Here is a 10334-nt window from a genome sequence, read left to right on the forward strand (position 1 = left end):
AGTCATAGGCATGGGAATTGAGACTCTGGTATATTGAGCACCTACTGTGTGCCCAGCACTTTGCTGTGCTCCAGGGATCCAAGTAAACCAGGGCACCATGCTCTCTAGAGAGATCACCGTGGAGAGTTTGCTGCACCGTGGAGAGGTTGTCTCATAGTGCATACAATCTCACAGTTCACTAGGGTCATCCTTTCTGAGAACAAAGTAGTTACTCGCTAAAAGGTGAGTAAATGGAACGTATTGGTCTTCAAATATTTACCTTGGTAAGCAATCTGTGGATCCCTACAGGGTTCTGGATTACCTGAAAATCCTAGAATTGTATGTACATCTTTTATGGCAATTTGCCCCTAACTCTCACCTGTCAGGGTGTCCTCAGACGCCAGTCCTAAAGAAGTATAAAGTAACTGGAGATGGCTCACCAGGAGGGGAGGGATGAAGAGATTGTTGACGCCTTGGGCTTATTTTGAATAATCAAGAAATAGTATAGTTAGATAGAAGGGGCAGGTACCAAAAAGGCTGCAGCTGACATCCTGAGATTAGCATTGCATTGCTGTTGAATACAGGACCCTGAGAGAATTTCCTAATTTCACAAGAGGGGTGAGGGAAATGAGGATGTAACCTTGGTTTGAGAAGAAATCATGCAAGAGGTCCGAATCTGAGATCTGATTCTGTTTCTAAGAACTTATGGCAAGTTCTTGCCCATCTAGAGCCTCAGTCTCCTCATCTGTAAAATGTAAGGTTAATCTAGTAACTTCCACTCTTACTGCTTATTGGGTCAAGGAGTGCTTAGTAAATCATATTAATGTTATGCCCCCCTCCTCGTGTAAATGCACATATGCATGTACTCACAAAATTTTTGGCACACAATTTCAGGATTTTCAGGGATTCCTGAGCCCTGTAGGGGGCCCATAGACTCCATATTATGATGGAATAGAAAATGCCTGGAGTCCCTTTCAACTTCCAGTTACTAAAATTATAGCTGGTGATCAGGCCAACTGAAACAAAAATACACTGTAGTATCTGGAAAGTGATAAAAGCAAAGACTGAGCTGTCATTATTTGTAGGTGATATGATTGCTTAAAAAAATCTGAGACAAAATTCTTGTGGCTATTAAGAGTTTAGTAAGTATTTAAAACAAAAAAAGCAAAGATTTTAAGTTCCAACAAATGTGATTGGAATCCCCACCATTGACACTAGATGGATAAACTTCTATGACTTAATATTTTTGAGCCTCAGTTTCAGCATCTATAAAATGCAAATATTATTATCACATCCTTCATATTTGTTGCAAGAACAAAATTAGAGTTCAGTAAAGTTCTTGCATATAAAAATGTTTGAAATATTAGATTGAACTATAGGAAATTATTGAATTTGATATTTTCAAAACTGCTAATTCCATATATTTCAGCCTATTTAATACAAATTTACTAAAAGATACTGCTTGGCTAGCTGATCATGTATTCAGTAAATATTTACTCTGTGTTTACTAGATGCTAATCTAAGAAGAGAGCCAATTGTGTCTTTCAAATCAAATCAGACTTATGCTGCCTTAGAGTTAAGTGACCAGCAGATGCACACCCAGCTCATACTTCCCTTAGGAAACTATTTTCCCTTCTGTCCTTGGCTCTTGTCCCTACATCCATGCTAATACCAGATAATTGCAATTCCACTTAGCTAATCTGAGTCTTGATCTTTTACTTAAGTTTAATCCATTTACATTTATTATTATTATTACTGATGTATCTGACATATGCGAGTTATCCCTGCCATTGCAAGTTTGTGTTTTCTACTTAATGTGTTCTCCCTTTGCTGAAATTCATTTGTAATTGATTTAAGCCTCTGTGGATGCTGTTATCTATTTGCAAGGAACTTTGGAGTTAAGGAGGGCTTCCCTGGTGGCTCAGATGGTAAGGAATCTGCCTGCAGTATGGGAGGCCTGGGTTTGATCCATGGGTCAGGAAGATCCCTGAGAGAAGGGAATGGCTACTCCAGTATTCGTGCCTGGAGAATTCTGTGGACAGAGGAACCTGGTGGGCTACCGTCCATGGCTTCGCAAAGAGTTGGACATGACTAAGCGACTAACACTTTGAATTAAGGGAGCAGATATAATCATTCTTTCTTTTTCCTCCCATGAGCGCCTTTTGCCATCCTCTTGACCCAGCTTCCCTGCACCAGAGGCACCCAAGGATGCCAGGCATGAGGAGAAACTAAATTAAATCTCCATTACCAGTGAGCTGCTATCTGGATGATACTGTTCTCGATGCCCTCCTGAAAATAAAGACTCAACATTACCACCGCAGTTGACATTTCCAGTTCACAAAGTGCTCTTTCTAGCATCCGTCTTATTTAATCTTCACAAAAACCTTCCAAGTAGTTGTTATTACCTTTTCAATTTCACAAAAGGAAATTGAGATTCAAAATGTGAAAGATGACTTGCCCAAGATCAAATGCCCAGTAAATAGCACAGCTGGGGAAATGAGCCAAATCAATTCTATTTGCTGTAATCCCCCTTAATTCTCAGAATTAAGAAAGTAATGGCATCAGGAAATGTTGACTCTTGAAATATACTAAAATGCAGTTAAATTATTTATTACTGCCCAAGAAGGACAATTCTGTCAAATGAGTTTCGTTCATTCTTTTCCTTTCCTTCACCCCGTGATGTTCTATCTGCTTGTAGAAGCCAGAGCTGAAAAGTTATTCTGGATACCTCCCTCTTTCAAACCTTAGGTTTCAGTCACCGAATCTTGTTGACTCAACCTCCCAAATATCTCTTACACCTACCCACTTTCCTCCTTCCTCCCTAATCCTGACCACCATCATCTCTCATCTCTGGCCGGCAGCAGCCTCCTAACTGAGCTCCCCATAGACAGCGTTGCTTTTCCAGCCATCTTCCGTCCAGCATCTTAATAAAATCTAAATCTAACCACAGAACTTCTCTTCTCAAATACCTGCAGTGTTTGCCATCACCGTGAGAATAAGATCCAAAATCTTTCTCTTGGCCCTCAAGATAACTGCATGATCTAGCTCCTGGAGATCCCTCCAGCTTTATAAGACCTTGGCTTTCTTCTCCTATCACAGTGGACTTTGTCCAGTGCCTCCAACCTGCTCCCTCCCACACCTCAGTGCTTTGTCTCTCCCATCCTTTGCTCCCACCACCCACCCTTTCATCTGGCCAATTCTATATTCCTGACTCTTCCTCCAGGAAGCCTTCCCTGACTACCACCACTCTGACTATGTTAAGTGTCCTCCCGTGCTCCCATTAGCACCATGTTTTTCCACTTCATTCTACTCACTATACTTGTCATTAATCTCTCTCTCCACTCCCTGCTTCACTCCTGGCTTGGGAGATCCGAGGGTAGGAATGCTGTCTGTCTTGTCTACCTTACATTTTCAGTGCCAAGCTTCTTGCTGGCCCAATTGAGATCTTCGTAAGGGTTAGTGAAGGAATAGATGATGTGAATGGCAAAATAAAGGAAAGAAGAGAGGAAGGGAAGGAGCAAAAAGAAGTGGAAGAAGAAAAGAAAGTAAAAGAGAGTAAGGTTTATTGAGGGTAGGAAATATGTGCCATCTTCTTGTAATGATTCTTAAGAAATGATTCAGAGACCACTGGTAATATATGTTTCCTTTTAAAAAAAATGTATACCAGATCTTGGTTATGGCACTGGGGATCTTTAGTTGTGGCGTCTGAACCTTTAGTTGTGGTATTTGTTAATAGTTCCCTGACCAAGGATCGAACTGAGGCCCCCTGCATTGAAAGCATAGTCTTAGCCACTGGACCACCAGGGAAGTCCCAGTATGTTTCTTTTTTATAGTAAAGAGGCTGTCCTCTTGGCCATGATTCTGTTCACCTATCTGGGCTGAAATACTTCATTTTCCTTGAGGTGTCATCTAGAGTGACTCTTAAAATAATGGAAGCACCACGCACTTTACATGGACTATGCCATCAAATGTTTTCCATCCACTTATTCCATGTAACTTATTTCTCCTGCTTGCCAGATGAGGAATCTGGGGCTAATATGTGGTGGAGGAGGGTCACAAACCCTTGTCTTTCCAACCCCAGTGCAAATGCCTTCAACCCCTACCTGACAATGTCGGTGATGGGGTGTGTCTGGCAAGGACAGGGGCAGAGGTACATCCTTGCGGACCTTGTGCCCCTGAGGGGTCCACAGATGGAAGAATTTAAGACCCTAGCCCCACACCCTGGAATTTTCAGTCTGTGTGATGGATATAGTGCTCTACAGCCGGCTGAACTTGTTCATAAAAATGAGCTTTGCAAAATGAAGATGGAATGAAGGTTTCATAATTCCCCAGATCTCTTCCAACATGGGGTTGACAGCTGTGAAACTCCCTCCTGATGATGGACTGGACCAGTGATACCCCACCTCCCTCCCACTGGTGACGACTCATCACGAAGTCCCAGGGCCTGACTTCCTGGCTGTCTCTCGAGTGCCACATTCCGACACAACGAATCCCATTCTCTTGGTATTCCAAGAAAGGAGCCCGTGACAGGCTCCCATTCCATTGGCAAGCAGGACCAACCTGTGTGTCCACAGCACTGACCTGATCCTCCTGCACAAAATACTTGAAGCCACATATGTCCATTGGATGCTCCAGACAGCCAGTAGAATAACATCTGCTTGCATTTTAATAATTAGTAAAGAAGTGAGGCGGGGGAGGATCCATTTACTGAGCACTTACCATTCTGTATGGCGCAATGTAAGACCTCGGAAAATACTCATTATTATCTCATGCCATCCTCACACACGCATGCCCTGAGGAGATGCTATTATCACTCCCATTTTATAGATGCAGAACCGTGACTCAGAGAGGTTAAGTAACTTGCTGACCATCACAAAGCTACATGGAGAAGCTAGGGTTCAAATACAAAATAATCTGACTTCAATTTAAGTTTTTTTATAAAGTATATTTTCTAAAATATTGCTGATTTTCTAAATGTTTTGTTTTTCCAGATTTAAGGAAACCTTTTTCTATTTTCTCTTAAGCTATCTCTGATTTACAGCAATTTGATAAAATGTATCTTTGGGAAAATAATAAAACATTTTTATTTTTCCCCTACCTGATCCCCCCACCCCAGAATTCAGAGACTGAGTATTCTTATTTTCATAACAATATAGTTATTTGTCTAAGTTCACTAGCAATCTTTTTGTTCATTGGAGTTTAGATTTGTCCTTTTATTAAAGCTGATACAAAAGCATAGTAAAAAAATAAACAATATGAAAGAATATATAATAAAAGTGAACTTCCTCCTCCCACCTAACCTTTTGCCTCCCCGTCTCCTTTCCCAGAAGCTACCTGTGACCAACATCTTGAGTGTTTTTCCAGAGATACTGAGTACATCTCCAAGTTTACATGGAAGTATAGATGAATACATGCAATGGGTCTACAAATATATTTAGGTATTGGTGTTCTCTACCTTGCTTTTTAATTTAACTATGTCTTAAGAATCATTCCCCATTGGCCCTTTATTATTTATTATTATTATTGGCTGTGCCACACAACATGTGGGATCCTAGTTCCCCAACCAGGGATTGAACCAACACCCCCTGAATTGGAAGCTGGGAGGCTTAACCACTGGATGGCCAGGGAAGTGCCCCCTTATTGGTCTTTATAGATCTAATCTCCCCGTATTTAATGCCTGCGCCGTATTCCATTGCATGGATGTGCCATAGTTTATGTAGAAGTTCCCTATTAATGGATACTCAGATTTTCTAGTCTCTAGATATTCTGAACAACCCTGTGTGTGTGTGTGTGTGTGTGTGTAAGGATGTTCCTTCCAATTTATCCTAAGAATTGAATTGCCAGGCCAAAAATCCATGTGTTTTCAATTTTGGTGTAGATACTGTCAATCTGCTGTACAAAGAGGCTATACAAGGCACGATAGATGAGAGTGTAAATTTCTCAAAGCCTCGCATCAGAGTGTTCTGTCAAACTCTAAACGGTCTTCATCCTCATGCTCCTGACTCTAAACAGTGCTCCTTCCTGCCCCGATGATCTGTGAGCATTAGATCTGAGACGATCAGGAACAAACTGTAGCCTTGAAACTGGGGAATTATGTGACTGGGGAGACCCCCCTTGGCACCAGGGTGTTTGTGTCTCTGGGATCCCCAAGACACAGAACGCCAACCTACCCTTACCCCCCGTCAGCAGCTTGCAGAGGTTGGAGGATTTGTAGCTATGACTTGCCAGCGTGGGAGAAAGCACGTCATTTTGATCCCTGGGGGGTGTTCTCTCTGGGGAAAGACTGCAAATTAGCAGTTCAGGAGATGTAAGGAAGTTGGTTGGTTGCTGTATTTTGTGGTTTGGTGTTGTGTTTTGTTTTGTTTTTTAAGAGCACAGTTGGGTTACAGTTTTGATCTTTTGTTTGTGTTGGGGGTGGCATTATCCTGTTTTGCTTTTCAAGACATGGTGGGCCTGGGATTTGTTTTTAAATGAGATTGGAGGGACATGGGAACCAGAGTTGTGACTCCCTTAGAGATTTTGTGGGTGCTTGAAGTAAAAACAGCCAGTTTACAGGCTGAGTGTCGTTTTCTTTAATATTTAATGGTATACACATTTAGATGATTTTAAAGTAATAATTTGTTGTTGTTTTTCAGTTGCTAAGTTGTCTTTGTGACCCCATGGACTGTAGCACACCAGGCTTCCCTGTCTTTCACTATCTCCCGGAGTTTGCTAAACCTCATGTCCATTGAGTCGGTGATGCTCTCCAACCATCCCGCCCTCTGTCGTCCCCTTCTCCTCCTGCCCTCAATCTTTCCCAGCATCAGGGTCTTTTCCAGTGAGTCAGCTCTTTGCATCACGTGGCCAAAGTATTGGAGCTTCAGCTTCAGTCCTTCTAATGAATATTCAGAGTTGATTTTCTTTAGGATTGACTGGTTTGATCTCCTTGCTGTCCAAGGGACTCTCAAGAGTCTTCTCCAGCACCACAATTCAAAAGCATCAATTCTTTGGCCCTCATTCTTCTTTATGGTCCACCTCTCACATCTGTACATGACTGCTAGAAAAACCATAGCTTTGACTATATGGACCTTTGTCAGCAAAGTGTCTTTGGTCTTTAATATACTGTCTAGGTTTGTCATAGCATTTCTTCCAAGGAACAAGCATCATTTCATGGCTGTGTGACCATCAGCAGTGATTTTGGAGCCTGAGAAAATAAAATCTGTCAAGGTAGTCAGTGCAAAGTCTGTCTCCCTCCTACTAGTGATGTGCAGAATTCCATCTAAGATGTAGCCAGTGACACCCATTCCTTCCAGAACATTCTCTCCACTTACATGTACAGAATATATGCTTTTGCACCATTCTTTTTTCACCTAGCGGTATATCTTGGAGCTCATATCCCACCTGTAAAAAGAGATCTGCGTCACTTTTTAAATGAAACATTTGTTGCACAGGTGGGTTAGATTTCAAGTGACATTCAGGCAGCAAGCTGTTGGGTTCTGGACAACCAGCCCAGGTGACACCCTACTCTCTTTACATGGTTTGAGGTGGGTTTTCTTTCTCCCCCCCCTCCTGCTATCCAGTGGTCAACCTTAAAAAATGGCGAGATGTTTCCTTTTACCCTCTATGTCATTTTCTGACTTCTTTAGAAAGCAGAATTATCTTCTTCCTGCCTAGGTTATCAGTAGATGTTTGAGGGGACCTAAGGGGCAGTGGGGTACAGGGAGGCCCTCTGGTCCAGGCACCATGAGGGTCAGACTCTAGACCTCCACTACCCAACGGCAGTACAGTGTGAGCACATATCTGATTTGTTAACTGTACAGTAGTTGCATATAAAAGCATCAAAAGCAACAGTTGAAATTATTTTTTCATAATAACTATGCTTAATCCAGTATACCCAAAGCATTATCCTTTCAACATGTGGTCAATATTGCGAAATTATTGAGCTATTTGACATTCTTTTTTTTCCTCCTAGTCTTTGAGACCCCATGTAGATTTCACCCTTAGGTCACATCTCCAGGAACCAGTCACAATTTAGGGGTTCAATGGCCACATGTGGCTGGTGGCTGCCCTATTGGACAGACAGCTCTTGACACCCCAACTGTGGCTGATCCATGTTGAATGAGTACCCTCCTCCCTTCTCCAGGCTTCTGTTTCCTTATTTTTGAGTGTGGGAGTTGGACAATCTTTTGGATTTTAACGGCTCTTCATCATCCTCTTGTCCATGGACTTTCAGTGCTAAAAATGAAACAAATAGGCAGCTTAATCTCAACCTCTGTAAAATGGAGACCATTGAATGTGATGAGTCAGGGTGAGAATGAAAAGTATGGCAGCCAATGAGAGTGTGTTGGGGGGAGGCGTCGTCTTAGGGGATCGTCTTTAGGGTTAGGTGTGCCCAGCACCCGCTGGCTTAGAGCCAGGGCAGTCTTCCAGTTTGCTTCTCTGAACCCCAATCACCTTGTCTTTCTGTAATTGTTGTTGTTTAGTCGCTCAGTCATGTCTGACTCTTGTGACCCCAAAGACTGTAGCCTACAAGACTCCTCTGTCTACGGGATGTCCCAGGCAAGAATACTGGAATGGATTACCATTTCCTTCTCCAGGGGAATCTTCCTAACCCAGGGATTGAACCTGCATCTCCTGCTTCACTGGCAGATTTTTTTCCTGCTGAGCCAGCTGGAAAGCCTGTCTTTCTGTTAAATGGGGATAAAACGACATGTGCTTTACATGGTCACTGTCAGGATGAAATAAGACACCCATGTGGAGGACTCAGCGCTGTGCTTGCATGCGTGCTCAGTTGCTTCAGTCGTGTCCGACTCTTTGCGTCCCTATGAACTGTAGCCCACCAGGCTCCTCTGTCTGTGGGATTCTCCAGGCAACAATACTGGAGTGGGTTGCCATGCCCTCCTCCAGGAGATCTTCCTGACCCAGGAAGTGAACCCGTCTCTTATGTCTCCTGCACTGGCAGGCTAAACTCTCCATCCCTGGGAAATGCTCCCATCACGATCCTGGATGCAGACGTGGGCCCAGGATGGGGCGGGGGTGGTGTGCCCAAGGTCACACAGTGAGATGGTAGGAGCAGACGCTGGCCTATTTTGGCTCCCTCCTTCTCCCTGGCAGTCGTCCTCGAAAGTCAGGCATGAATTTCCTCCACAGCAAGGTACTCCCGAAACCACTGAACTACTCCAATGAGGCCTGGGTCCAAGTATTGTTTCCATGGTATATGCCGTGGTGTGCACGCACATGTGCCGTGTTTAAAATCACAGCTCCAAGAGTCGGAGGCTGGGTTGGCAGGATACCCAGCACCCGTCTCCCTGTATTCAGTGCCTCATACCATGAGTGGCGTGAGATTTCTCTGTGCTTTCAGGCATCGGCCCCCTCCTGGCACATGACGTGCCTTTGGAGAGGCTGCCACAGAGTAGCAAGTGCCCTGAGTCAAGGGCCAGGAAGCCGGAACCATTACATGTTACACGACAGTGGTAAGAAGCCATTTCTTCTGAGCATTCATTCTGTGACATTACTGAAACCCATGCACTTAACTCTTTTATTCAGTCCTCCCAGTTACCCAGGATGTGAAGAATTACTTAAAGAGCCCATTTTACACATACAGAAACTGAGGTTCCGAGAAAATAAAGAACTCACCCAGAAACACACAGATAGAGCCAGAAAGGGCCTTAAAAATCTTCCCTGTGGCAAAAGGTGGCCAGCCATCCTGGAGCCCCAGGTTTGAGGAGACACTGTGGATACTGGACATTCACAAAGCAGGACAGACACATCTCCATCTAGCACCTTAGTATATTCTTTGCAGATGTCAAACCTGATCCTGGTCAGGATGGGGGTGAAGATGTGTTTGGGGAGGGAAAAGAGGGATATTATTAAGGGGGGGATTGTCATTAAGATTAGGATTGACCCTGATGAAGGTTCAGAATCCACTTGCTTAGACCTAGAGCTGTTTACCCCCACCTGTCTCTCAGTAGACGCTGAGTATCATTGCCTCTTTGAAGCCCTGCCTCTTTCCATTCCTTCTAAAGATCAAGTTGTCTTTCTAGGGCCAAGGTCTAAAAAACAGCACTTCAATTTCCCAATTCCCAGCCAGCCAGCAGCCCCACCCCCGCCCCCCTCTCCCTGCCGCCAATTTAGAAAGCAGCTGAGAAAGAGAGAGGAGAAGCTAGGAGTGACCAGGGAGATCTGCAGGTTTGCCTTGTTTCTTTTTTCTTAAGCCAAGTCCCAGCTCTGTCCTTTGGTAAATTGTGTTTTTCGTATTATTTTTTACTGAAGGATAATTGCTGTACAGAATTTTATTGTTTTCTGTCAAACCTCAACATGAATCAGTCATAGATATGCATATATCCCCTCTCTTTTGAACCTCCCTCCCATCTCCC

The 10334-nt window shown here is 43.5% G+C and overlaps 1 protein-coding gene across 1 annotated transcript in view; it reads left to right on the plus strand.

The window, feature by feature from the left end:
• The window catches only part of NOS1 (nitric oxide synthase 1), a 207137-nt gene that overhangs the window by 84929 nt on the left and 111874 nt on the right, over positions 1 to 10334 (plus strand). The window lies entirely within an intron of this gene.

The sequence above is a fragment of the Bos javanicus genome, chromosome 17, assembly GCF_032452875.1.
Source record: "Bos javanicus breed banteng chromosome 17, ARS-OSU_banteng_1.0, whole genome shotgun sequence".
Taxonomy (NCBI): domain Eukaryota; kingdom Metazoa; phylum Chordata; class Mammalia; order Artiodactyla; family Bovidae; genus Bos; species Bos javanicus.